The following is a 27,856-nucleotide window of genomic DNA, read 5'->3' as shown; positions in this document are numbered from 1 at the left end:
ATATGCAATTTATTTAACTTTTTACCACAAATGAATATTGAATATTGTTAAATGCCTTTTGGCATTTGTCAAGATGAACTTAAAGTTTCATTGTTGTGACCAATGCTATTTTTAGATTTCCTAATATGAAATCATTCAGTTTCCTAGAGAGTTATTCCTTCAATATGATGCTAGATTCGATTTGCCAGTACTTTAATTAAATGTTTTGTATCTATCCATAAGTGAGCTTAGTAAAAAAAAAAAAAAAAATTGTGCCATCTTTGTCAGGTTTCAGTATATGCTAGTTTTTTTAATAGAAAATGCAAAGTATTCCATATTTCATTCAAGTTATAGTCCTCTTTTTTAGAAAAAAAAAGCTATTGAAGTATATATATAGAAAAGTACATATATCAATTAATTTTCAAAAGTAACCATACTTGAGTAACCAGCACCCAGATTGAGAAACACCAACATAAGTACCCCAAAATCTCCCCCTCACTTTTCCTTCTAGTACCTTAGCCTTAGAGTGTGAGAGTAACTCTCCTTTCCGTCTCAGGGTAACCACTATCCTAACTTTCAACAGCATAGACTAATTTTATTTGTGTTTACACCTTATTTAAATGGATTCATACAAATGCACTCTTTTTTATTAGTCTTCTTTCACTCACTATTATGTTTGTGCAATCTAGCCATATTATTGTGTGTGGTTATATACCGTTCATTCTCATTGAAATATAGCATTCCATTGTATGTATATACCAAAGCTTGCTTATCCATTCTGCTGTTGATGGGCATTTGGGTTATTTTCAGTTTGAAACTTGTAAATACTGCTTCTGCAAACAGTCTAGGGCTCATTGATTTTTGAATATATGCACTTATTTCTGTTGGGCATATATTTAGGAGAGCAATTGCTGTGTCATAGGGAATCATGTAGGTTGTTTGCCATTTTCTTATTGTTTTGTAAGAGTTCTTTATATATTCAGAATGCAAACTAAAAGAATGAAAAAGATATAGCATGCAAGCAGAAAGTATAAGAAAGGTTGGAGTGACTATTCTAATACCAGGCAAAATAGACTTTAAAACAAAAATTGTTATTAGGGATGAAGAATGTTTTATAACAGAAATGTCAATTCATCAGGAAAGTATAACAACTATAAGTATATATGCACATAACAACAGAGCCCCAAAATGCAAGAAGCAAAAGCTGACAGAATTGAAAAGAGAAATAGACAATTCAAAAGTAATAGTTGAAGACATCTATACCTAATTTTCAATAATAGATAGAACAACTAGGAAGAAGATCAACAAGGACTTTCACATAGGTGTAAGCCTTCATGACCTGAGGTTAGGTAGAGCTTTCTTATACATGACCCCAAAAACGTAAGTGACAAAAGGAAAACTAGGTAAATTCGATTTTACAAAAATTTAAAATTTTGTGCCTCAATGAAATCCATTGAGAAAGTGAAAAGACAACCCATAAAACAGGAAAACATATTTGAAAATCATATGTCTGATAAGGGACTTGTATCTAGAATACAAAAAGGACCCTTACAACTCAATTATAAGAAAAATGACCCAATTTTTAAATGGGCATACTGGATATGAATAGACATTTCTTCAAGGAAGATATACAATGACCAATAAGCACATGAATAGATGATCAACATTAATAGTGCAGATATTAGGGAGACACAAATCAAAACCACAATGAGATAACACTTCATTCCCATAGGGATGGCTCTAATCAAAAAGACAGATAATAACAAGTGTTGAAAAGGACAGAGAAATTGAAACCCTTATGTACTGCAAATGGTGATGAAAAATGGTGCGGTAACTTTGGAAAGCATTCTGGAAATTCCTCAAAATAGTAAACCTAGAATTACCATATGACCCGGGAATTCTACCTTTAGCAATATATCCAAGACAAATGAAACTGTACGTAAGGACAAAAACTTGTACGCAAATGTTCATAGCAACAAAACATGGAAAGTATACAAATATCTACTGATTTATGAATAGATAAGTAGAGGGTGGTATATCCACATTATGGAATATTATTTCCACTGTAAAAAAAGGAATAAAAAATTTAAAAAGGAATAAAATGAAAAGGAATGAAGCACTGATACATGCTACAACATGGATGAACCTTGCAAACATTATGCCCAGTGAAAAAAGCCGCTCACAAAGAACACATATTGTATGATTCTATTTGTAGAAAATGTCCAGAACAGATAAACCACAGTCAGAAAGTAGATTCGTTTTTGCCTGGGCTAGGAGATTTGGGAGGAGTGGGTTGAGGAGTGACTGCTCATCAGTACACAGTCTATCTTTATGGGTACTAAGGTATTTTGAAGTTGGCTGTGGTGATGGTTACAAAGCTCTCAGTACACTAAAAAACCATTGAATTGTGCATTTTAAATGGATAAATTGGACGATATATGAATTATATCACAATCAAGCTATTAAAAAACAATTTCAATCTTGAACAATTCATGCTTACACTCTTTAAAGGATTATTGTTCTTTAATATCTCCCACAGTGCTCAAGATACACAGCTAAGTGGTCAATAAATGCAAGTCAACAGAGTAGAGACTCTAGTCAAATTAGACTGATTGAATGCTTTCAGATTTCTCCAGTAGACACAGGCTTAGACCATCCCACAGGAGTTTGATCTGATGAAGAACAGAACCCTTTTCTGGGTTAGATGAGAAAGGGAAGCACCCCAAACAATAAGACAACCAAGCTACAAGCTGACTCACTCCTATCTGCATGGCTGATAAGGACCATCTGATGCAATGAGGCCTTCCTCACCACAAAGTCACAATATTTATCTTAACACCAGTGAATATTGAGTGTGTGTATATCTCTATATACTGATAAAACATTGCTCTAATATGTACACGGGGTCTGAACAAGATCAATTCATCAGGGTAATCATGCAAGCCTATGTCTGAGAGAGGTTGTTTATATAGTGGGTTGATAGAGCACTATGATATAAGCCATAGAGAAGCCCTGTCCAATGCTCATAATGCATGATACATATTTCACAATATGAGCATTGTATAAATAATTAACAGCATGGGCTTGAGAAGGCATTGATATGAATCAGAGAGATTATATGCAAGAAGATCTGCTCCAATGCTCTGCTCTTACTGGGTAGGACAGAAATGCACCACTTGGCCAAGAATATCACACATTTTAGGGACATTCTTCACCAAGCAATGTCTCGTGTGATGACTGATTTCCCTACTCAATGACTGCTATTACTGCAGATACAATTTTGAAGTATTTTACTTGTATGTGAAAAAAAGTGTCTGCTGTCTATTTGTGTGCAAGTCCACATGGAAGGAAATTGCCCTGTAAAATAGCATAACAAAATGCCGCTGTTTGAACTGCTGGATGCCAGGATTTTTCTCAGAAATGTCCTATTTAGGAATAGAGTAATTGGCAAGATATTGACTAATCTATACGTAATTTATCTTTCAACCATGACTCAGTGCTTCCCCAAGCACCCTTGATGTCTACCTAGTGAAGAGCACTGTGCTGATATTTAGCTCACGTCCGCAAGGAACTCTTCCTTTCCCTAATACATATGTATTAATTCCCATTAACCTCATTTAGAGGAAGGAGCAATGTGGGTATGAAGAGGCCAGATGGCAGTGAGTGTCTGTTACCGTATATGAGTAACTCTTCCCATTATCATTCAGCCTTTATTTACTCAATGAATTCACATTGTGAGTAACTCAGTTTTGAGGGCTGGTTCTTTTTCCTGCAGGGGTACTGGCAGTGACTTGAACTCCCTCATACTCTTTTCTAGAGCTGGAAGTTAACAATTGCTGTAAAAGATACTGTAAAAAAGTAACTCTGCAAATGAATGCAGGCATTTGCAGGCGGAAGGTGCATGGGATAAGCATTTGTGGAAGTGTGGTAGCTATTGGGTTTCCCTCCCAGAGAGACTAGGCCCATGAATCATGTCTGCTCCCTGTCAGTCGACACCCTAGACACTGGGCATTCCCCTGTCCCCCCCACACCTACTTAGACCTTAGTGGAAACCACACAGGTATTTATAAATCTCTCTCTGAGGCCCTGTGATTCACTGGTGAAATGAACCCACTTGTCTCCTCAAGTCTCAACCTCTGAGGAGTGATGAAGAGGAGTCAGCTGATGGTCAACGCCGAGGCTGACCCAGAGTGTTACAGGGCCTGCTGACCTCACCCCCTGAATTTCTTTAGCTACTCAAGAACCACAGTTTGAAGACACTAGCATTTATAGTGGCAATATAGGTCTTCTGTTTGAGACAGTATCAGAAGGGCTCTCTCCAAAATTTGAAAGAGCGTCCATTCTCTGAGTGGTTTGTTCATCAGTAAAATCACTCTGTTCTGCTTCTGTGAAAAGCGTTATCTTAGCCCTGTGAAAAGGGGAAAAAAGCCTTAGTTTTCATTGAAACAATGAGGCAAAAAAACTTTAAAGTATATTTTTAGACAGTGGTAAGAAGTCAAGAAGAAGGGAGCAGTCATTGGGTCAACGGTGCTGGCAGCTGGAAAGGATGAGGGTGGAAAAGCATGAAGGTTGTGTGAGTGATTTCTCCAGCCCATTAGGTGAGAGAATGAGGGCGAAGCCCTGAACAGTGCCTTGATGGGTCCATCTCGGGTTGGGGGTTTTCCAAGCCAGGACAATGGAGAAAGAGAAGGAAAAGAGATTTGAAGGTGAGCGTGTTCACAGAATGAATAAGTTCATAGGGTGGTTTGTAAGGTCCACACTTTGTATCAAGCTTCTCTTTTATCTTCCAACATGACGAACCTTCAATCATTTCTACAATAACTTTTAGACCCCCCCCCAAACTATAAATCCATATATATGTGTGTGTGTTGGGTTTATAACTACATGTTCAAAGGCCCACAATATATTCCAGATTTTAAAACTAAACAAAGGCACTTGAAGAAGTCAAGCCAGAATCACTGTATTTGCATAAAGAGTCCCCACTTGCTTGATGAATTATCATAAATTATTCAACAGCTTTTATCTATGTGTTTGTTCTCCAGTTAACAAGAGTGTAGTGTCTCAGCTATTTAACCAATCTTAGACAATTTCGATGACAATATAATGTTACTTTTCCATTGCTTTGGATTGTTAAAGTAAGATTTGAAATGACGTTAATAAATTTTTTTAGTTACTTTGTAGTCTTGGCGGTTCCTATAGGGCAAACTGTTACAAAGAGAATCCTGGTATAACTCACAGGCTTATAGAATCTCACTCTTAGAACCAACTCGGAAATCCAGTTAGTGTCCCCCCTGGTGCAGGAACAGTCCATGCAGGATCCCCGACCCACAGTCCCCAGGTTCTTCCAGCCAGTTCTAGCAACTACTGTAGGGGCCCTACTCCATCTTTTAGCTGCTCTGCTGACAATGCCCAGGGAGGAGACAAGCCTCCAGGATGAAGAATAGTAGTATCCCTAAACCTAGTGTCTCTATGACAGGTCACTTCAGGAAGCAACTGCATCTAAATTATTAACTAAAGTTGTCACATCATTTTCTCTGCTCTCAGCTGCCCTCTAAAAATTTTCTTCATCTGAAGCTTATTCCAGAAAGAAAGAGAATGCAGGAGGAGCTTTCTTGCTGACTCTATCAGACCATGGATAGGATGTGTGCTCTGGGGGCTGATGTCGACAGGGACACCAGATTCTCCCTCGTTTGTTCTTTATCTTTACTTACTGCACGTTTTGCTGCCGTGGACTTTTTTATTATTCTAAATTGTGGGTGAGATAATAGTTGGTTTCTCAAAGTGCAAAGGCTAAACCTACTGATAAACTTCAGCTGCTACCAGGGGACAAACGCCACCCAAACTGCCAAAACAATCATGACCTCACTTCCTGCATGGCGCACTGAAGGCTTCACCAGAAACTCAGAAAACCCAGCAGGCGAGGCTCTGGCATGAGCCAAAGGCGGAGATCAATGAGTCATCTAAGCAGGGCTTTGGCCAGGCCAGTACTTTTAAAGAAAGCAATACATGGAAAGAGTTCTTTTGCTCCATTGCCCCTATCACCACTTCTACCCCGGAGACTATGCTATCATCAAGCCTTTGCTCGTACCAGTAAAATTCACTTGTGGGCTTTTTAAAAAGCCAGGGCCAAACACTGAACAACTGAGACAGTCATTTTCCTCCCCAGCTAACAGGTTTTTCAGGTGTGATGTGAAAACCTCCATTTGCAGTGTAGCTTGGCCAGAAAAGCATACATTTAATTTGCAATATTGATTAGAGTTTTCTAAGGTGAATGTTGAAGGCTTCCTGAAAACATAGGCTTGGGAGCTTTTGAAGGTCTTGAAAGGAACAGTAACATCTGTGTGGTTCTTGTAGTTCAGATGGCCCCAAGAAGATGAAACGGAGTTGCAGTGCCCAGTGGGGCCTTTACATGGCTTTAGGGAAAGGAAACTGTTAGTGTTTGAATGTCTACCATGTACTAAGCCCAAGATGGTCTTAAAGATACAAATACATATGATCTTGACCACTATATGTAGTCATTCCAAAGGGTGCAGAAAGGGCTAAGTCTGAGGAATGCACAGGTGCTAAGGAAGCCCAGAAGAGGGCACTGAGTCAACCCTGTATCTGGAAAAGGCAGTCAGTAAGGGCTTCTCATGTCAGGTACCATAAGGGAGGCTTAAAGGACCAGTAGGGATTAATGAATCAGGCTATGTTGAGGCCGAATGAAAGGCAAATAGGAATTGAAGTTAGAAAGCCTATGTTGGAGACTTGATTCTCCTTATTACCTATGTAACCTTAAGAGAGAAAATAAATTCAAGTTTCTAAAACTTATTTTAGTTACATACTCATATAAGATGGAGATAATAATATCCATGTTATATTGTTGTTAAAAGGATAGACTAGATCATTTACCCTTTTATTTCTGTTTCTATTTCAGACAGAAGGAGCAATATGTGAAGAGTAATGGGGACCAAAGAGACTGTGAGAAGCTTTAGAACTGAAAGTGTCATAATCCCTCTACATAATCCCTCTACAACAGAAAACAATTCTGTTTTTCTTCTTGTTTTACCCAGAATAAGGAGACAAAGAGAGACAAGGCCATGGCAAAAGCAGAGGTTGCAGAAGTAAGTAGGAATCACCATCCATGGGGTTTGGCTGGTTTGGAAAAAGAGTAAGACAGGACAGAGTTTACACATGCGGAGAAGAAAGATAGGCTGAAGTCCTGGTGGTCTTACTGAGGCAGAAGAATGTGTGGCGTGAGTAGCTACAGTGAGGGTGCTGGCAGGACACAGGAGGGGTACATTCCCTGTTCAAACGTGAGATTTCTTATGCGGAAAGTTCTGTGGAAGACAAGGAACAAGCACAGCCAAGAAGGCACATGGCTGACATGGAGTCCACCCAAAGGTCACCGGACAAAGAGGTCAAGAATGTGATTGGCCGAAGTGTGAGGTCAGTCTATGAGTTGGACTTGAAATTCTTCAAGAAGATGATGGGATTCACAGTGGAGAAGGTATATGCCAAAGTCCTCGCGAACCTCTTTCTGAATTTGTAACATGGATGAAAGGTATCACTATCTACTCAGTTATTCAAGCTGGGAACCTGGGCTTTATCTTCAAATCCTCTCGCTCCTTCACCTCTCCATCCAGCCAAGGAGCCCACTCACAGAGGCTATTTGTACAACAGCTGCAGACCTCTAGCAGAGGGAGAAGTCTTGCAGCATGCTGGTTATAAGGTTGTTCCATGCAACCAGGCAGACCTGGTGGAATCTTGGCCCTTCCTTTTCTAGCTGTATCAATGTGGGCAAGTGACCTACACACCATGCTTCAATTTTCCTTGTGTGTAAGAGAAGATAATAATAGAATCTGCCTCAGAATTACAGTGAATTATGAGGCCATACACACATAACGCAGTGTCTAGTACACAGTAAGTGCCCAGTAAATGCTAGTTGTTGGTGTGGTAGTGTTAGTGGAGCTTTAGTATGTTATAGCAAATATGGAAAAGCCCAGAATTCTTATTTTTTTTTAATAGAAGAGAAAGAATGCCTATGTTGGGTAAAAATGGAAATGTATTGGGAATGCAGTAAAGGATACAATATAGAGAATGGTGGGGATTGAAGACTGAATAGACAGAGGGAACCTTAGAGAATTCACTGAAGGTAGAGACTGATGTTGGTCGACACAAGGAAACAGAAAGTGGCCAGCAGTGACAGCAGGATTGAATTCTTGTACCTTCTAGAGAAGGGTTTAGGAACAGAGAGGCCTAGCAGACCACCACTACTATCCAGCTTGAGCAAGCAGAGTAGCCAGAGGGGAGGTGGCACCAAGATGGTTTTCCAGGCAGCCTCCAAGACCAGCTAAATTTGAGGAATCCTCGAAAACCTGGAACAGTAAGCATTAATGTCGGCACCCAGGAAGCACTGTGGTTGCCTGTGAGATGTATGAGCCCTGCAGACTGAGGTCCCGGGAAGCACTGCAAGCACTCTGTTGCTGTTTGACGTCCCAAATTTCAGCTCTATATCATAGATTTCCCTCATACTAACATTTCTGAAACTGGAATGTGTCTTGTTGTGATTGTTTTCCCCCAAAGGCTGTGTATTAAATCCCTAGAGCCACCACCAATGGCATCGTAGAGTCACGCAAACACAAAGTATGTCATAATAGTGTGAGTTAAGCGAAATGTGTTAAACTTCTTCGATAACTCTCTAGTATTTGATCTTTAAGTCACATACTCTGAGGGATGCTGGGAAAAACAAATATTCTGACCAACCATACCCAATGCTGTTAATTACCTAAGGAATTCATGTTCAAATCAATTGGTTGGGGGATTATGCTCGGTCAGGAAATTGACTCAATGGAGGTGATAATAGCTGAGAACCCCCACTGCCTGGCCAGCTAGAGTGGATGCCTTCCTACTCCCAGCCCAGGGCTGCCTTTCCAGTAAGTCCTTCTAGATATCTGCAAGTTTAATGCACAAAAGCTTTCCCCATTCATCCTGAAGCCTTGACAAATGTGCCTTTCTTACTGGGGCTTCCAAAAGAAAAGGTTAAATGAAATCTGAATGGAATACAAATAGTTCTTCCTTTCAGGGATTTTATTCTCTGAGAGCTCATGCCAGAAAACAAACTTCCTTCATGATCACCAGGGAGCCCCCATTGGTGTTTGGTGTTCTAATGGCCGGAGACATCCCCCAGGTTCCCCCTATCAATTCATATGATGGTATATATATTTAATCAGTTTCCACTGTGTTCCTGGAAAGACATTTAGCTGGCTGCCAACAGACTCCTCCTCCTGCTCCTGTACATCCATGAAGTCAGTTGGCTGAGCCCTTGATTCAGCTACAGGGGCTCAGTAATCCTCTTCCTGAATTCTCTCCCAGGCAAGCCAAGCTTCCCATCATGCATGAGCTCATTGTTCTGCCTCTCAAAACTCACCTACATGAAATCATCCTTCTCATGTATAGGCCAACTCAGCCAAATAGATATACATTTTTTTATTCACAGAGGCTAGCATCATTCAAGAAAAAGACGACCCTGGGTAGAAATGAAATAAAACACAATGAATCATGGCTGGCTCTGTAAATGGCATTGTGGTGCAGCAGAGAGAAGCAGCCTTACAGAGAAGGAAAATCAATATTCATTAATGATTTTGAGTGTACTATTGGCCTCGGGTTAATTATTTATTCGCATGAAGGTTTAAATTTATCTCACGGATATGCCATATTATTTGAAAGGGTTTTAGTGCCTTTGACCTATGCTCAACGAATCTTCTTGACCCATATTTCATTTCACATGCAAAAGCAGTAGGCCGTATATTGGTCATTTTTCTCTAATTTATTCATTAATCCCATCAACTAATAATTAAAGAGGTTTACTATGTACTACATGCTATTCAAGGTTCTAGGAATAAAACTATGAACAAAATAGTCTCTACTTTTGTGGAACTTAACATTCTAACAATGGGAGCGACAGCTAATAAAAATGAATGTGAACCCTTGACATGATGTAATGAAATGCCACCTTCCCTCTGGGCCATATCTCCCAGAAACCCACAGCCCCAGTCTAATCATGAGAAAAACACCAGACAAATTCCACTAGAGGGGCATCCTACAGATACTTGACCAGTTCTCCTCAAAACTGTCAAGGTCATCAAAAATGGAGTCTGAGAAACTGTTACAGCCAAGAGAAGCCTAAGGACACATGATAGCTAAATGTAATGTGAAATCCTGGACGGGGTCCTAGAAGATAAAGGACATGAGGCAAAATCTAAGGAGATTTGCCTCTTTTTTTTTAAAGTAATCTCTACACCCAACATTGGGCTCGAAATCATAACCCCAAGATCAAGAGTCACATGCACTATCAACCAAGACAGCCAGCCACCCCAAAAACTAAAGAAATTTATATCAACTATGGACTTCATATTACCAAAAAATGAGGAAAATTAAAAGGAGGAATGTCGAAGAGCAGTAGGGTCAGGGAGGCTTCTCTGAGGAGGGAACAGTCCAAGTGTGACCAGAACAATGAGAAGGCACCCATCCACAAAGTGGGAAAGTTCATCTGAGGAATGGGAGCAAGTGAAAAAAAGGTCCTGAAGTAGGAATCAGCAAGAGGGCTTGCATGGCCAGAACCTAGCAAGCAAATGGAGCAAGATGACATTGGAGAGGTAGACAGACCATGAATGATCTTCTAGGTCAAGCTAAGGATCTGAAACTTGCTCAGAGTTATTGGGAGAGTTTTAAGCAGGGAAATGGCATGATCTGATTTATCTTTGAAAAACATCCCTCCAGCTGCTGTGCTAAGAATAGAGCATATTAGTGCCAGGCAGGGGCTGGGCAGAGAAGGAAATGGGGAGTGACTGTTAATGAGGCATGGGATTTTTTTTTGGGGGGGGGTGATATTAATGTTCTACTATTAGATAGTTGTGATTGGTTGCACTACACTGGTACTATACTAAAACCCACTGAATTGTATACCTTAAAATTGTTAAAATGGTAAGTTTTTATGTTATGGGAATTTTATCTCAATCTTGAAAATAATAGATTATAGGAATGGGGACAAGCATGGAAGCAGGTGGCTTGGCTATGAGGCTATTGCTGTAGTACAGGAGAGGGATGACGGTGTCCTGGACTAGAATGACAGCAGTGGAGCTGAGGAGAAGTGTCTGGATTCTAACATGTTTTGGAAGATTGCCATGAGGATTACTTAAAATTTTTTTCTTTATTTTAGAGACAGAGAGAGCACGCATATGCATAAGGCAGAGTGGAAGAGGGAGTAAGAGAGAGAATCCCAAGCAGGCTCCACATTCCGTGCGGAGCCCCATGTGGAGCTCGATTCCATGACCCTGGGATTACGACCTGAACTGAAACCAAGAGCCAGATGCTCAACTGACTGAGCCACCGAGGCTCCCTACTGGTAGGATTACAGTTGATGTGCACAGAAGGGGGTATTGCAAGAAATCAAGAGCAATGTTAAGACCCTAAGAGAGACACTTTTGACTTCTAGTTTATTTTAAGACATTTTAATGTGGATTTCATATGCCATGTGTTAGTACACTTTAACATACAAATGATAGAAAACACTAACTCAGTCTGGGTTAAATACAAGGAAATGCATTACCTAAGGATAAGACCAACGGCAGTTAAGGGCTTCACGTTGGTTGGTTGGTTCAGTGGTTGAGCATGTCATCAAGGTCCCAGGTTCTTAACATCCTTCCATTATGCCACCTTCAGGCTGTCAACTTTGCCCTCACCTGGCCTATCTTCATGGTTTTAAGATGGCAACAGTAGTTCCAGGTGTCACATACAAGCAAGAGCAAGACAATGACAAGGGGAAGAAATGGCATCCCTTTCTGTGTATTTTTCTTAGAAGTAAAGAACGTAGAAAATCCCAATGACTTCTTAGCATGTTACACGTCTTTCTAATTTTATTTTATTTTTGCCTCATGGAAAACAGTTATGTGTTTATCCAAATGGAAACGAGCTACAGAAAAAAAGAGAGTAATTTGGGGGTGGAGGTAGAGGAAGAAAAAGATTAGAAATTTAAAAGAAGTGGCTTCGATCTGTGTGGTGTTTGCTGTGGTATTGCTCACACATATCTTCCCATGAGCAATAGTTGTCTGGGGCTAATGGTTAATGAAGAGACTCGAGTTTTTCCTCTCACATCATCTGAGATTCAGCATGGGAAATGGAGCTATCATGGTTAGCTTTAACTACCCAGGATCCATCCTCTATAGCTGGGGATAAGGTTCAATTTCCCCTGGCGTAAATGGCAGTGGGAAGATGCCCAGTGGCTCCATTAACAAGGATGTAAGGATTGGAGAGTGAATGTTGGGTAGACAAATAATAGTGTCTGAACCATGGTGGGTAAAAGGAAAAATTAGGGGGTTCAAAAATGTATTCATTACAAATAGGGAGAAGTACAGAGAACACAAAGTATATTATTGTATCACCAGAACTATGTCTGATGAACTTCTCTATCCCTATGTATTTCTTAGAACTAGAGAAAATAGGGGCGCCTGGGTGGCTCAGTCGGTTAAGCGGCCGACTTCGGCTCAGGTCATGATCTCGCGGTCTGTGAGTTCGAGCCCCATGTCGGGCTCTGTGCTGACAGCTCAGAGCCTGGAGCCTGTTTCAGATTCTGTGTCTCCCTCTCTCTGACCCTCCCCCGTTCATGCTCTGTCTCTCTCTCTCTCAAAAATAAATAAACATTAAAAAAAATTTTTAAAAAAAGAACTAAAGAAAATATATTTTGAATAGCCCTGAACATTCAACAAGAACTTGAAGGTCCTGGAAAGACTTAATAGGACAAGGGCAAAACAGGAAATCAAAGAATGATTTAATAATCAAGGTTTAATAATAATGCTTTATTAATCAAGTAATGGTTTAGTAATAATGGCTATAATCATTGAATATTCCCTATTGTGCAACACTTTTCTATATGCTTAACATACATCATACCACTTAATTCCCAAGACACCTTATTACTACATCTTCACTTTCAGGTGAGGAAATGGAGGTTTTGAAAGTTTAAGGCAACTTATCTCAGACAGTAGAACCAGGATTTGAACCCAGACAGTCTGGCTCCAAAGCCTGCATGCCTAATCTCTGAGCTTCCTACACATCAAGTGTCAATCTAGACTTGAACGTTTAAACTTTAGAGCAATATTTCTAAGCCGACGCCCACTTCTGGAAAAAACAAAATGTCTTGCTATCCTCAAAGAGACTGATTTTGATTACTCATCTTCCTGTATAAAATCAATAGGCATCTTCTTTCCTTTTTCATACATGAAATTGACTTGCATTTTCAAACGTTCCTCCTTCCCTGAATTTCTGATATGCTTTCTGGGGGCTGGGAGGAATCCTCTTCTGGGGTGTGAATCACTCTGCTAGAACATTTGGAGAGAGATCTATGAATTGAGATTCCGAAGGAATTCTGGTCCTGTTGGAATTCTGGTCCCAGTGACCTACACGGACTGTCTACATACTTACTCAAGTGAGCTAGATCATTGCTCAACCTTCCACTTTAGCTGAATGGTTTGGTCTCAAAGTCAAAGACTTCCTAGAGCTGACTTTTGATGGTGTAAGAAAAGACAAGCTACTAATTCTCTCAATTGTTAAGTGGAGAAAACACGATATTTAACATCTCCAAAGGATAAATGGGGCTAATTACGGGTCAACTACTATTTGGAAAAAAAGAAGAGTTTTCGTTTCTCAGAAGATCCCCCTCAAGAGGGGAGAAAAGATACATTCCTATTTCCTCCAAAAAGACAGGTGGTACTGAATGAGCACGTTTGCTTGCTCCTTCTCTCGCTTTTTGCATAATTATTTCTTCGGGGAAAGGATTGTACTGCTAACAGTCAGCACCTGTATGAAATTAGACCATAAGCACAATAGATAAGCACAATGTGAGATTGGCTGGTTTCCCACCCTGAGTAGTGGACGTTTCACATGCACCCACAGGACTAACTCCTGCCTGGAAAGCAGCGATTTTATCTGTGTCTTAGGGAAAGATCATTCAGAATCGCCATCCGGGCTGCAAATGCTAAATGGGGCAATGGATACTAACATCATGGCTGCCCCTGAGCCTGCACAGATGGACAATTTGCACAGCACCCTCTCGGCACAGGTGGGTCATGTCATTGCAGTCACATGTCAGAGCCACAGTGTCATCATTTCTCCCCATAGGTGTGTGGGTGACTGACAGCTGTGTAGGGCATTTTGAGCAGAGCCTATGTGGTAGTAATTTGACCGATTTTTTAAAAGTATGCCAATAATGGATAACAAGTTCTTGCTTCTGACAGTACTGTACTATGCGTGATGTTATTGTGTCATGTGCCCCTATTAATATTGCTTGGAACACTGCTTGACACGTGTGCACACGTAAGTACTAGCTCTTGTTGTCATTTCTTTTGTCGCCGCTGTCCTTGTTAGGCCAAGGACCTGGAAGACGATGTAAACCTATTAGTTATCAAACATCTCAAGGGGCGCCTGGGTGGCTCAGTTGGTTAAGCATCTGACTCCTGATTTTTGCTCAGGTCATGATCTCACAGTTTGTGAGTTCAAGCCCCACATCAAGCTCTGCACTCACAGCGCAAACCTACTTTGGACCCTCTGTCTCCCTCTCTCTGCCCCTCCCCCTCCTCAAAAAATAAATAAATGTAAAAAAATTTTTTTTCAAATAAAAAGACATCCCCTCTTGGGGGTGTTTGTCAATGGAGACTATTCCGTATTCTCTCTTGGATATTTTATTGGCTGTTTTCAGGAGGCACCTACTACTTCCTTCAGTTGTCTCCTGAGGAAAGTGGTGGTGAAGTGGGTGCTTAAGAAGAATGATTTTTATCAAGGTTTGGCCCCTCAAGGGACAGTCTTGTTGTGACATTCCCTTTTTCCCATCTGAGGAGAGGCAATCTGTCTGTTTCCCTCCTTGGTCCGTCTAATTGGCAGGGAATCATGGGAATTTGCACAGTTGGCTTTGAGGAAGTGTTTCAGCTTTAATGTTGTCAAACTATCTACAGGGGACCAAGACTGCTAAACTCACTTAAAGCCCTAGCATGAGCTTGAAGGCACCTCATTTGGAGAGAAGTCCAGGCTCTTTGCTCTGGCCAAATTTACAAACTTGCGCAAATTGCTTAAGCTCTTCTGGCTTCAGTATCATCTTCAGTTTGTCCACAAGAAAATGAAAAGAATAGCAATTTATAGGATTGTGGTGACATTTAGAAATAATGTGTGCATCACATAGGACAGTAACTTTGTAAATTAATAATAAGCATTGTTATAATTTCTTTGCAGTATTTATACCATGGAATAAGGCTTTTGTTAAGTTTCTACAAATGCTGCATTCAAAATCAAACACACCACAGACACACACACACACACACACACACACACACACACACACACTTTCAAAACTAGTTAAAATATGCACAGGAAAACAGTCAAAAGGAAAAACACAACATATCAATAGTCTCTGTTTTGGGGTGAACTGCTTCTACAACCCAAAACTAAAATAAACATAAAAAATAACTCTAGAGTCATCTTAGTTTCAATTACCCAAGTGATGCCTGATGAATATATTCTCATGTTCCCCTCTTCTCCTTAACAAATATGAGCACAGTTAGGATTTTTGTGTGAGGTATTTTATACCTTTGACTTTAGTATCTTTAATTCATATATATTTCCCTAAAGAAAATGTAGTGCATCATTTTATACATTTGCTCTAAAAATGGTGTTATCCCATATGTGCCATTCTGTAATTGGCTTTTTTAAAGCAGCATTGTATTTTTGAAATCTTCTCATACTGCTACATACGAATACAATTAATTCCTTTGAACTACTATGTTTAATTATATGAATATGCCATAATTTTCTTAATAGTCCAATTTTGGTGGACATTTAGGCTGTCCTAATTTTTCACCCTTATAAGCAAAGCTGCGGGGAATCCTGGTGTGTCCCTCTCCTTTGTACATGGGTGTTTCTTTGAAACGCCTGAGATCTGCTAGAAGGGTCCTATATTTATCTGTAATAGACACTATCAACTACCCTTTGGAATGACTGTACCTCTTCTCTGGCACTTCACCAACAGTTACCTTTATCAAATTTTAAAGTGTTTTCCGATCTGATGGGTTAACAAATCATACTCTGTTGGGGTTTTTGTTCCTTGTATTTCAAAATAATTACATATTTACAGCAAGTTGCAAAGATAGTACAGAGAGGTCTGTGTACCTTTCAGTCAGTTTGTCCCAATGGTTGTAGCTTACGTGAGTAGAGTACCATATCAACATCAGAAATTGACATTGATATAAAGTGTGCATAGTCCATGTCATTTATAGCACACAGAGATTCATCCACCATGCCACGATCAAGATACAGAACTATTCTATCAGCACAAAGATCTCCCTCCTCGGCCCCTTACGGTCACACCTGCCACCCCTACCATCCCTAACCCTTGATTGCTACTTCTGTTCTCCATTCCATAATTATGTGTCATTTTGAAAATATTATATAAATATAATCATGCAGTAGATGACCTTTGGAGATGGGCTTTTTTTACTCAGCAGAATACCCTTGAGATCCAACCAAGTTGTTGCTTTTATCAATCATTTGTTCCTTTTTATTGCTGAGTAGTATCCCATAGTATAGATTACTGAACCGTGTTTAATAATTTACTTGCCATAAGGGGGCGCCTAGGTGGCTCAGTCGGTTAAGCGTTTGACTTTGGCTCAGGTCATGATCTCACAGTTCGTGGGTCCGAGCCCACGTGGGGCTCTGTGCTGACAGCTCAGAGCCTAGAGCTGCTTTGGATTCTAAGTCTCCCTCTCTTTCTCTGCCCCTTCCCCGCTCCTGCTCTGTCTCTCAAAAATAAATAAAAATGTTAAAAAAAAATTTTTTTAATTCAATTTATTTGCCATAGGACCTTTAAGTTGTTTCCAGTTTGGGGCTATTGTAAATAAAGCTGCCATAAACATGTACTGGTTTTTGTGTGGACACAACTTTTCACTTCTCTGGCGTAAATGCAGAGTGCAATTGATGGCTCATAGGGTAAGGTTTCAATTTTTTGAGAAACTGCCACACTATTTTCCAGTTTGTTCTCTATCTCTAAGAGTCTCTTAGGGGTGCCTGTGTGGCTCAGTTGGTTAAGCATCTGACTTTGGCTCAGGTCATGGCCTCACCGTTCATGAATTCAAACCCCATATCAGGCTCTATGCTGACAGCTCAGAGCCTGGAGCCTGCTTCAGATTCTCTCTCTCTCTCTCTCTCTCTCTCTGTCCCTCGCCTGCTTGTGCTCTCTCTCTCAAATAAAAATAAATAAATAAATAAATAAATAAATAAATAAATATTTTTTTAAAAAGTAAAAAAGAAAAAAAAGAGTCTCTTGGGGCACCTGAGTGGCTCAGTTGGTTGAGCTTCAGACTTGGTTTTGGCTCAGGTCATGATCTCGTGGTTCGTGGGCTGGAGCCTCACATCGGGCTCTGCTGCTGACGGTGTGGAGCCTGCTTGGGATTCTCTCTCTCCCTTTCTCTCTCTGCCCCTTCCCAGCTTGTGCTCACTTGCTCTTTCTCTCTCAAAAATAAATAAATGAACTTAAAAAAAATCTCGTTTGTTTTCCTCTCTTCTCTTCCCCCCTTTCCCTATATTCATGTGTTTTGTTTCTTAAATTCCACATATGAGCTAAATGATGTTGTCTTTCTCTGAATGACTTATTTCACTTAGCATAACACATTCTAGCTCCGTATCATTGCAAATGGCAAGATTTCATTCTTTTTGATGGCTGAGTAATATTCCATTGTACATACAACTACAACTTCTTTATCCATTCATCAGTTGGTGCACATTTGAGCTCTCCCCATACTTTGTCTCTTGTTGATAATGCTGCTGTAAACATTGGATTGCATGTACCCCCTTCAAAATTGTGTGTTTGTATCCTTTGGGCAAATTCCTAATAGTGCAACTGCTGGATTGTAGGGTAGTTCTATTTTTAGTTTCTACTTTTTTAATCTTTGTAGCTCTTTTGTCATACAGAGATCTTTAAATTTTAGTGCATTCATTAAATAACAAAAAAATATGGGAACTACATCAGTATGTATCAATGGGATGATGGGATACTATGTAACTATTAAAAACTGTTTCACTCTAAAGCAAGAAATTTCCACATCTAGTTTGGAACTTCTGTTTTATAGATTTCCTATCCTTTTTCTCAGTCCTTTGAGGATATAGAGGATTGGTAACAGAAAGTATTCCTGTTCTGTTGTCTTCCTGAAGAATGATTTCTTCATATGTCTTTCAAAGCTTCTTCCCTTTTTTGCTAGAGTATCACTGCATAATTGTAGTGTCATTTCTTTTTATTTTATTCTTATTTGATGGGGACAGCTCTATCCAGATATTTTAATTGCCCAATTATTACATATTTTTCTCTGACGTCTTCTCCATCTCTTACCTTTGTCAGTGTTCTTTTGTTTTGTTTTGTTTTGTTTTTAGAGAGCATGTGCGTGTGTGAGTAGGGGAGACAGGCAGAGGGACAGAGGGAATGAGAGAGAGCCCAACTCAAGGCTCGATCCCACAACCCTGGGATCATGACCCGAGCTGAAATCAAGAGTCAGATACTCAACCAGCTGAGCCACCCAGGCGCCCCTCTCTGTCTGTGTTCTAATAGCTTGTGTTCTACTTTCTTTTTCCTCTTGCTGGAGCAAGAGGAATTGTATCCAGGATTATATTTAATTACAGTTGGTGAATTTAATCTCTGGTTCAGTCCTGTTCCCTGGAATTCTGTTAAAAGTTCTAGTGCGTCTTGCTCTCCTGAGAGATGCCCTCGTATTTTGAAGTATTACCCCAATTCAAGCTTAGCCACCAAATCATTGCTTCTGTTGGAGACAATCTGCTCTAGTTTTAAAAAATTCCCCTGGCAGGGCACCTGGGTGCTTTATTAGGTTAAGCGTCTGACTCTTGATTTCGGCTCAGGTCATCACCTCATGGTTCATGAGTTTGAGCCCCACGTCAGGCTCTGTGCTGACAGTGGGGAGCCTGCTTGGGATTCTGTTTCTCCCTCTCTCTCTGCCTCTCTCTTTCTCTCAAAATAAATAAATAAACATAAAAAAAGATCTCCTGATTTACATGCTTCTCCCCAGCTGTGAATGCCTCTTCACTCCCAGTTCGAGTGAAATAATGAAAGTAAAGGTTTTGGATATGATGTACCTTCATTCCATCCTTGGGGCTTTCCTTCCAGTCAGAGAAAAAGAAATGGGGAGCCATACTGGTTTCTTCCTTCACACCTGAGTACTATTTATCTAGGGTGCCAAGGAAGAACTCCCTGGAAAGGCATGATTCATTTTCACCCCTGGGTGGCATATCCCATTTCCAAAATGGTAGTAGAATGGGAGAGGGCACAATTAAGGAGACTTTTGTCTGTGCATCATCTCCACAGAATTTTTTCTGGAGGGATTTTATATTGAGGCAGGCATCAATTTCCAGAGTCTTCTGTTTCTAGACACTTTCCAAAGTTAAAACAATGCTCCTATACCATTTATTGGGTTTATTTATTTATTGTCCATTCCATTTCATTAAGTTTGGGATGAGAGAGGTATTATTTTTTTCAATGTTTATTTAGTTTTGAGACAGAGAGAGACAGAGCATGAAAGGGGGAGGGTCAGAGAGAGAGGGAGACACAGAATCTGAAGCAGGCTCCAGGCTCTGAGCTGTCAGCACAGAGCCCAATGCGGGGCTCGAACTCACAGACCGTGAGATCATGACCTGAGCCGAAGTTGGAAGCTCAAACGACTGAGCCACCCAGGCGCTCCGAGAGGTATTATAATCTTGTATCTATTTTTCCAACTTTCCCCAGAAGTCTCCTGAATGAAATTTAAAATGCCCTTTTAATTCCTTGTGTCTGACATTGCTTGTCTGTAACAAAGAGAAAGAAATGCTTGCTTCTGTTGAATGACTACTACTAAGTTTTTTTTCTATGAATTATGCTCTCATAAGCTGAGAAAATAGTTGAAATAATGAATAATGAACCAGTATGAAATCCATTTTAAGGGTCAACTTTTATTTGCTTCTTTCAGAAGGTTTTTCTCAAATTCTCTTACCACATTGATTACTCACATTACATATGAACTGGGTTGCCAATCCTGTATTTTCTTTCCTTCTTTTCTTTCTTTTTCCCTCCTCTCTTTATGATCACTTAAGTTTCCCATTAACTTCCAAGGGAAATCTGCATCTCTCTGTTATGTTCCTCTAAAACTGCTTCTGGTGAGAGGTATATCTTTTTCCAGACATTTCTAGAAATTTAAAATTGCAGGTATGAACTTATTTCTTCACACAATTTTAACACCAATTGCCTTTTATACTTCTTCTTTCCTGAGAGCATATAGAGAAGCTCCATGTTCTCATCAGTTGTATTTCTTTTTCTTTTTTAATGTTTTATTTATTATTGAGAGACAGAGTGCAAGTGGGGGAGGGGCAGAGAGAGAGGGAGACACAGAATCGAAAGCAGGCTCCAGGCTCTGAGCTATCAGCACAGAGCCCGACACGGGGCTCAAACTCACGAACTATGAGATCATGAGCTGAAGTTTGGACGCTTAACTGACTGAGTCACCCAGGCACCCCTCATCAGTTGTATTTCTGAAATCAGTTGCTTGGACCATCTCCTTTAGAAGGAGACCTCACTTCTAAAGGCAAGAGGGTTGTTTTTTAACAGGATACACTTGGCCTAACCCAACTGAACAGCCTTTACTAATGTTGCATTTTCATTGTCTCCTCTGCAGTTTTAAAATGACTGATCGCGGGCCCAATATGCCACTACCAAAGTCCCATTCCTTTCCCTGGTTGACTTCTACCAGTCCGTAAGCTATCAGATATGGTTTGACATGGTTTTCTCTGGGAAACCTTTCCTACTCCCCAAGCCTCGATTAGGTGTTCCTCATAGGAGTCCACTCCCATAACAGGCTGGGTTTGCCCTTATGTGCAATTACTTTGCAGAGCAATCACCTATGTCTTATCTCCCATCGGACAGTACATCCAATAAGAAAGACACTAAACACCTCGCTCAGTGCTTTGCACATAATTGCCCCTCTGTGAATATGTGTTTCATGACTAATTTTTTAAAAACTTAGTAACATTTCAAAAGTTTTTAAAGTGCCTTGAAATTCAAGGCCAGTGTAGACTTGCCAGGTTGGTTCTCATCATCCCATCCATCCTTTGTGGCTTATCAGAAGAGATGCATATATGCCTTCAGTTGACAAAACCATGATCAAGTAGACCAAAATTTTCATGGAGTTTAGAAAAACACTAGAGCTAGTTCACATTTTGGGCCAGCTGAGAAGCCACAGGTTTCATCACACTATTATTAATGTTGTTGGTGTTGTTTTTAACCAATCACCATTAGGCCCTTTGCAGAATTCATCAAAGGCGCAGTTTCTGTCCTGAGGCTTTGGATTTTATCATTCCGCTGCCTGAAGTCCTCCATCTGTAAAGGAAGGGCAATATACACCTACCTCGTAAGGGTGTTGAAAATTAATTAGGCAATGGTCAGCTGTCTTCAATATGAAAACGGGGTGTAAGTGCATATGTTCCATGTCTCTTTTAATTACACCCCCTGTGTGAGCAAGGTAGCTAAGACCCCAGAGCATTTGGATTTGCAAGGGCTTTGGAGGCAGTACAAAGCTTGTTGCCTCAATATAAAGTATCAGTAGGAGGCATTAAAATGTCAGCACCTTTTCAGGGATTTTGTTCATTAAAATGCCTGCAAAGGAGTACACTGAATGAGTGACTGTGGACCAAGTCATAGCCTAAGCATTAGAGCAAACAGGAGGCTCCAGAGAGATCCAGGAGCACAAGGAATAAGCATTTTAAATGGTGGGTGAAGTGGTGAGAGGGGGCTCGGGGAGAAATCTGAATTTGCCAGGCACTCCTGCCCCACAAAGCCACAGTAGATCAACTTGACACTTCCCGGCTCTAATTTACTTGCTCCTCGTTTTGATTTCACGGCATTCCCAATTACGCAGCTGCCAGGAAAGGAAGCAATGCAATAGCAATATAGAAAGACCAGGCCACTTCTTTTCGGACTAGACATTTTCTGCACAAAGAGCCAATGGGTCACATCTTCTGCCGGTTTGGAGATGCTTCCAGGACAACCAAGCGCGGTCCTGAGGCAGCTCAGTCTTGTCGGTTTCCCTCTTTCCTCAATGGCCATGCGGTTTCTCAGCTGCCTGGGGGATCATCTATAACAGGCCATTTTATTTGGTAAATGTTTCCCTACTTACTGAAGAGCATTCATTATTAATGACCAGAAAGGGAACCCCTGCCTCCAGTGGCAGAAGTTGATACATTTGCTTTGTATAATTGCCGTGTATAGTTAGCCATGTGGTCGTTCGGCGAAAATAAATTGCCTTCTTCCCATAAGAGTCTCCCCGAGTGTCACGGGAGAGCTAGAGGGAAGTTGGCCGCTGAGACTAATCTCTTAGCTAACGCAATACACGAGTCCAGAAACAGAAGGCAGATGGCAAGTTCGAGATGAATAGCATTTTTTAATGGCTTCAAAATAGCTCTGTCTGTAAACGGCTTTGCTGAATGACAACATGTAGTGCGATTTATTTTATCCATTGCTGTGTTGTCAGACCTTCTGAGAACTGTTCTCGGGTTCATCTATTAAGACAAAAACTGATCTTACTTCAAAGGCAGGGGAGGGACATAGAATGATAGGAAGGTAAGAGGCGGGTAGAGTAGAGGGTAAGAAGAAAACCCTACAATTATTTACAAATACATGGCAGATATCCTTGCAGGGCAACAGTCACTTGTAGTTTGGCGTTTGAAGAAAATAACTCCGTGTTGAGATTTAAGAGCAGAAGCTGAACTCTGAACCCTGAAGTGAAATAGGCCCAAGGTCTAGGAGAAAAGGTCATGATAAAGATAGTACACCCTGGTCTGTCTCCAATTAGTAAGAATTCACATTGTACTGAGGAGATTAACCCTTGGCCATCCAAGCCATTGATCTGGGAAATGGTATAGATGAGAACAGGAGGCCTCTCTGTACAATCTCAGGGAATTGGTGCTAATTGAGCGAGGAAATAAGTTCATACCTCTAATTTTAAATTTCTAGAAATGTCTAGAAAAAGGCCTACTTCCCATAAGGAGTGGATTGAGAAGACTATACTTGAGTGTTGACATAGAAAATACTAGCATTTTTTCAAACAAATTAGTGGATGTAATCACCCTGAAATTAAAGAATAATTAAACAGAGGAGAAATTGGACAAGAACAAGAATTTTATGGTTAGAACAGATAGTCACAGACCAGTCACGGAGGAATTAGACCATGGTCAGACTTCTCCCCCACCTTCTGTTCTGATGTTGGAAGTGAAATGATGCAGAAAGCTGTTCTTTCTTACTCTGTATTGCATCAGTCTTGTAAAGCATACACAGGTGCTAGTAATCAGTGACCACTTCAAATTTATGCTTGTTGTTTTAATAAAGCATTATATTTGGATTGGGATCATTTACTCTCTCTCTTTTTATCTCTTTACTCAAATCTGAAATAAGCCCAGCTTGTTTGCCCAAATTATTCAATTCAATTTTATAGATATTTATTGATTTCCTGCAATGCTCCAGACATTTGTATACACTGTCCACAGTTTCAAGCCCCAAACTGGGTCAAAACTACTTATTTGTATGGTGAGATAAAATATTTGAAATTGAGACTGTCTTCCAAAATTCCAAATTATAAGCTTGATGCCAGGAGCTGAAAAGAAAAATAAGAAACTCCTGAAGAGTTTGCATGCAAAGGAATTAAATAATTACAAAAATAAGTATAGAAGCCAGAGTAAGAAGGATGCCTGGGCGGCTCAGTCTGTTGAGCATCTGACTTCAGCTCAGGTCATGATCTCATGGTTGGTGAGTTCGAGCCCCACATCGGGCTCACTGCTGTCAGCACAGAGCCCGCTTAGGACCTTCTGTCCCCTCTCTCTCTGTCCTCCACTCATCTCTTCCTCTCTCTCTTAAAAATAAAACATTGAAGAAAAAAAACAAAAACAAAAAGAAGGCAGAGTAAGAGAGGTGCCCCAAGAGGGCACAAATAAGGCTGTATGGCTATTTTATTTTCAGAGTCCCAGGTCCACCACTTACTAATCATGTGACATTAGGTGGTGACACTAGGCAGTTTGCTGACACTAGGGCCTCAGCAAAGCCTGTTCTCCATTCAAAAGTAGAGATAATAATGTCCAGTCAATAGGTGTTGTGAGGGTGTAACACCTTGGAAAGGTGCCTTTCACATAATAAAATGTTTAAATGCATCATGCATTCAAAGGAAGAAGTGACATTAGAGCAGGGGAAGGTGGATAAGGAAAAAATAGAATTTTTTTTCAGGGTGGTGTTTCAGATGTCCTAGGGATAAAGAGGAAGATGTGTTGGGGAGAAAGGAGCTGTGTCTGTACAGAGAAGAGTCATTCCAATGTTCCAACACCATTTAGGTGTTCTGGAACAAACACCTACTCAGTTGAGTGATTGGAAGGAGAAAGAGAAAGAAAAGAGAGCCAAGAACCCAATCTTGGGCAATGCCAATGTGTAAGAGGAGGAAGTATACACAGTGAAAACAGAGAGAAAGAGTTTAGGGAAAAAACAATAAAACAGTGTCACAGAAGCCAAGACAGGAAAGAGTATCAAATGGGAGCAGTGGGGTCCAGTGCCTCAGTGAGAAGAGAAGAGAAGGAAAACCAAGAGGAGGCCAGTGAATTTAGTAATTTAGTCAATGATAGTCTTAAATGGTGATTCTATAACAAAATTATACTTGCCTGGCTATGCCTGTGTCTCCTATAGAGGTTTTATTTATTATGTTGTATCTGGAAGGGCTTGGCCTATTCAGGCCACGGACCAAGGCCTGACCCACGTACCATGAGCAGGGTGGACATTTGGGCATCAGGAAAGGTGGTAATTCAGCAAGGACAATGAAACTTGAAAGCAAGCAGGAGAGGATCGTTAGCTATCTCTGGGTCTCACTTTCTTAAGTCTGGACTTCAAGAGGAGTTTGAGAAGGACTTGAAGAAGCTCCTAGATAGAAGAAAGATGCTCCTTGCCACAGGGAACTAGCAGGGAGGCATCCTCGGGCTGAAGGGCTATGAGGAAGCCTAGCCTACTTTGCTGGGCAGATAATTTGGCTTCGGGTTATTCCCTTATTCACCCCAAATCTTCAGTCCTGTCTTGTTGAAATGTTTCTGGATGGTCTTAGTTGCTCTTCACGGAATCACTAAAGGTGTTTTCTGACCTCGTCCAGACTGGGGTGTTGGAGAGGGCACGATACCTTTTGAGGCCCGCGTAGGGATGGCACCCTCAAGGAGAGCAACCCCACCTGAGAGCCAGAGTTCAGGAGAGGCCAGAAGAAAAGATAGGGAAACAGGGTCCATGGTCTGAGGGATAAAGAAAAGGTGAGAGACTGGCAGCTTCTGGCCTCCCCCCCCTTATTTGGTACTTATGCACAAAACACTGATTTGGGAATGAGGAGGCAGATGGGAAGTGATTTCATGATGAAGGACTCATCACTGAGGAAGACACTCATGTTTTCAAGGAGCCTAAGAAAATAGCATGGTTTATATCCACGGTAATATCCCTTAGTTGCATGTTTGTGAGCAGAGCAGAGGTTTTTGCCCGCAAGGGAGACCGAACATGCAAGATACAGAGGGGATGCTTGAGGACCTGGGGAAAATGGAGTCCAGGGCTCAGGTGAGTGGTCACACTAACAGTGTTGGTGGGATTGTAAAATGGTGCACCTGCTATGGAAACCAATATTGAAGTCCTCAAAAAATTAAAATTGAAGTACCATATGATCCAACAATCCCACTTCTGAGCATTTATCCAAAGAATTGAAAAATCAAGATACCAACAAGTTATTAGCCCTCCCATATTCAGTGCAACACTATTCACAGTAGTCAAGATGTGGAAACAATGGAAATATCTGACAGATGGATACAGAAAAAGTAATACATACATCTGTATTATTATACTATTTAACCTTTAAAAATAATGTATGACAACATGGATGAACTTTGAGAACACTGTGCTAAATAAGCAAGTCACAAAAGGACAAAATAGTATATGGGTCTACTTACATGAGGTACCTAAAATAGCCAAACTTATAGAAACAAAGAAATAGGTCTCCAGTGACTGACAAGGGAAATGGGTAATTGCTAATCAATGGCTGTAAAATCTCAGTTATTCAAGATGACTAAGTTCTAGAGATCTGTTGTACAACATTGTGCCTGGAGATAACAAGACTGTATTCCACATTTATAAATCTAAGAGGATAGACCTCATGGTAAGTGTTCTTCCCACAATAAAATGAAAGAAAGAAAGAAAGAAAGAAAGAAAGAAAGAAAGAAAGAAAGAAAGAAAGAAAGGAAAAAGAAAAGAAAAATAAATATCCTGTCACATGGAGAGAAACCTGAGTGGAAAACTAAATGTAAATAATTATTTTCCTTTTCATCAAGCTTTGGGGAAATGTCATGTGCCTTGTTACTGCTATTAATGAAATAACTGTGCTGATGAGTCTGAAGAAGGTATCACTGTAAGCTGATGGCTTTTTCAGATGACACCTCACTTACTGGTCTCTCTGACATCAACAAAACCCTCCTCTAAACATCCACATGACAAATGAAGTATGGTCCATGAAAGGAGCGAGCCAGAAAAAGGGTGGCAGCTATTATCTGAAATACTAATATTTGGTAGATGAGTTGACATTAGGGAGTGATAAACACCCTCTCAGGACACCTACAAACCCCTGAAGTGACAGCAAACAGTGCACTGTAAGAATCCATGACAGATCTTGAGAAGGCAAGCCGCCAAAACTCTAACAAGACGCTTATGAAGGTGTTCCATGTCATAGAAATAGAGGGAATTGACAGTCATTGTATAGGTCTTGTGAGATTACCCAGTATGCTCTGAATTTTTTATGTAGACAACTAATAACAAAAGAGATGTGATGACGTTAGAGGGAAACTAGCAGTTAACACAAACAACAAAGGTAGATGGAGTTGCTAAGAATGCTTTGTGTGACTGAATAATCACAAAGGGGACAGGTAGACAAGAAAATAGTTAAGATATTTAAAATCCCAGGAATATATACATATATATATTATATATATATTTGACATATGGATGTATATATGCATATATACATCCATATGTATTACATATATATATATATATATATATATAAAATCTATCATCTATCATCTACCTACCTACTTATGTATCTATCTACATGTTATTGTAGCCCATTCATTCTCATTGCTGTGTACTGTTCCACTGCATGAATATAGCACAGCATGCTTGCTTATCCACTCTACACGGATGGATATTTGAGTTGTTTTAAGCTTGAAGCTGTTATAAATAGTGCTTCTGTGAATATTCTTGTACATGTCTCTTGGTGAGCACATGTAGTCCTTTCTGTTGGGTACATACTTACGAGGGAAATTGCTGGGTCATAGGGTATACACATATTTATCCAGTTTGAATAAATCCTAGCCCAATTTTTCATGCATCTCTGCATTCCTGCCACCATATTGCCCTCCCATGCAGAGTCTGAGCTTGGTCAGTGACTTGTTTTGGCCAATGGGACAGTAGAAAAGTTGATATAAGTAAAGCTCATAAAAGCACTTCTGTGTTTTTGCTCTCTCCTTGCTTCCCTGTGATGACAAGTCCAAGATGTGGGACCCATGAGGAGAGGGGCAGAGTAATCCTGGACAAGGCCATCCTACTAGCCAGCCCCCAGCCATCCTGCCAGCTGACCACAGATGCATGCACAAGCCCAGATGAGATTAACTTAACCTAACCCAGACCAGCAGAGCTGCCCACCTGGCTGATAGAACCTGCGTAAATTAATACATGTTTGTTTGTTTGTTTGTTTGTTAAGTCACTAAGCTTTAGTGT

The 27,856-nt window shown here is 40.4% G+C and overlaps 1 long non-coding RNA gene across 1 annotated transcript; it reads left to right on the top strand.

Moving 5' to 3' along the window:
- Positions 1 to 6,923: 6,923 nt before the first annotated feature.
- On the top strand, positions 6,924 to 27,738 carry LOC128776966 (uncharacterized). Its single transcript, XR_008422080.1, has 3 exons — positions 6,924 to 7,082; positions 11,180 to 11,365; positions 27,626 to 27,738. It is a non-coding gene; the product is annotated as an uncharacterized LOC128776966 (long non-coding RNA).
- Positions 27,739 to 27,856: the final 118 nt, after the last annotated feature.

Source organism: Panthera pardus, unplaced genomic scaffold, assembly GCF_024362965.1.
Source record: "Panthera pardus isolate Hobbes unplaced genomic scaffold, ASM2436296v1 HiC_scaffold_15, whole genome shotgun sequence".
Taxonomy (NCBI): domain Eukaryota; kingdom Metazoa; phylum Chordata; class Mammalia; order Carnivora; family Felidae; genus Panthera; species Panthera pardus.
This window is presented reverse-complemented; position numbering and strand designations above follow the sequence as displayed.